The following is a 2,022-nucleotide window of genomic DNA, read 5'->3' as shown; positions in this document are numbered from 1 at the left end:
ACTTGAATATGGCTGCTGTGTAAGTGTGCGGGCCCGTTACAGGCCTCTTTTAGTTAGTTATTACTTGGCCCCTGTAAGCATCCAGTCTAACAGGAGCTATGAGGGTGGTTTTCAACCTCTATCTGTACTGATGAAAGCTCAGCACCTCTTACTTGCTCTCCATAGGTCTGTTTCCCCAGTAAGCACACATTCAATTAAGTGCCTATATGATTCACCTTGGGATAAGCAGCGGGGAATTCATCATTGCCACATAGTACCCTTCCTCCTTGAGACCCTGTTACTTATCACAGATCTAAAAGGCTTTAAATGGAAACTAAGCAAGGAATTATGACTTTTCATTGGGAGGGCACCTTGGTGTAAACACCCTGCTTCCCCATTCTTCCCTCTCAGCTTGCAGATCTTGTGCTGTACTGTTTGTAACTCTGTCTCTATTCTTTCAAGGATCACCATGATGGTACTTAGCATCTCCCTAGATCTCTCTGGGTATAAACCCCTTAGCTGCCATTTGGACCTTGTGGTTCATTTTGGTATTTGGTGGACAAGGCGTTGGTCCTGGCTTGTAGTGGAAAAGCACCTTTATGTGGCATTTCATACTCTGGGTCCCTAGTTTGCTCACTGTTGGCTAGGACTTCTCATGGGCTTCAGAGATCCACATTGTTTTCACCCTGGTACCCTGGGGATTAAATCCTGTGTAGAATAACACTGCCACGGGGAGCTCAGGTTTATCTGGTCACACCCATCACAGTGCTCTCAAATCACTCCCATTCCTCTGTTTATCTTTAAATTCTTCTCTGTGCTCTCCTCCCCAGCCAGTTAATCACCTTTTCTCCCTAATCAGATTCTGTTAGCTTGTAAGATCAGATCCTTCTAAGGATACTGATCTTGTATTGTAATTTATGTCCTTTGCATATTATACCTGAAAGCAATGTCCTTTCTGTATCGACACAGGAAGACAGTTAATATTATGTTTTGTAACTTGGGAGTTGATTGAGTCCAAATAATATTTACTCGTGGGCATCTGCCTTCTTGTCTCAGTTGCCCTTAGTTCCTAGCACCCCAAAAGCAGGGTCCCACCGAGGGACTTAATGGACCCAGGGAAAGCTATGGCATCGAAATGGGACAGGCCAAAGCGCCACGATGCTCAACTATAAATTGAGGGCATGATCATAGACAAATGCTGTCATGATCCAAAAGTAAGTAACGACGAGACTAGGATCCTGCTGGGCTAGGAAGACTAACCTGGCCTGAGGACTCTAATATATATATATATATATATATATGTATATATATATATATATAGTGAGATGTCCTCAGGGAGAACCAAACTGTAAGTTTATCTCTTGGTGTGCTCATAGAGAATGACATAATGACATTGCTAGAATTATTAAAAGTAGACTTCCTACAACTATTTCAGTAGATTACAAGATGAGGAAAGAACACACCCTTGTTGGGATCCCACACTTGAGCTGATCTCCTAGTAATCTGGAATAAATCTCTTTAGATGCGATTTAATCCTTGAGTTAATCTCCTCCAGGAGTGGTCTTATCTCTCTTTGCTTATTTGTTAATGTTCAACCCACCTTTGTGTCACCACCCTATGTGATTGCTATATAAACTAAGTCTGTAAGTTCCAAGGAAGCTTGGGCTCAAGAGAGCAGAGACTGAGTTGAGGCTGAGGCTGAGGCCCGGGCAGAGGCTCAAGCTGAAGCGCAGGATCGGGCTCCGGAGCTTAGGCTCCAGAGGGCAGAATCAGAGGTGAGAGTGAAAATTGGAATAAACTACAATTGATACCGACCATCCTGGCCCTCGTTCGTTCCTTTGCCTGCCCATCGCCATCGACTTCCCTGAGGTGGGGGACACGGCTCGAGACTACCGAATGTGGGTGGCAGGAAAGATAGAGCGCCCCTGGACCTTCTGTAAACACACAGTCCTGCATCCTGTTACATTGTTTTTGAAAAAAAGTTTTAACAACTTACTTATGTAAATCTCCTGCCCCCTGTTCCAAGCTCTCTCAGCCGGGAGT

This window comes from Sorex fumeus, unplaced genomic scaffold (genome assembly GCF_029834395.1).
Source record: "Sorex fumeus unplaced genomic scaffold, SorFum_2.1 ptg000236l, whole genome shotgun sequence".
Taxonomy (NCBI): domain Eukaryota; kingdom Metazoa; phylum Chordata; class Mammalia; order Eulipotyphla; family Soricidae; genus Sorex; species Sorex fumeus.
The sequence above is the reverse complement of the archived record's forward strand: the minus strand, read 5'-3'. Positions refer to the sequence as shown.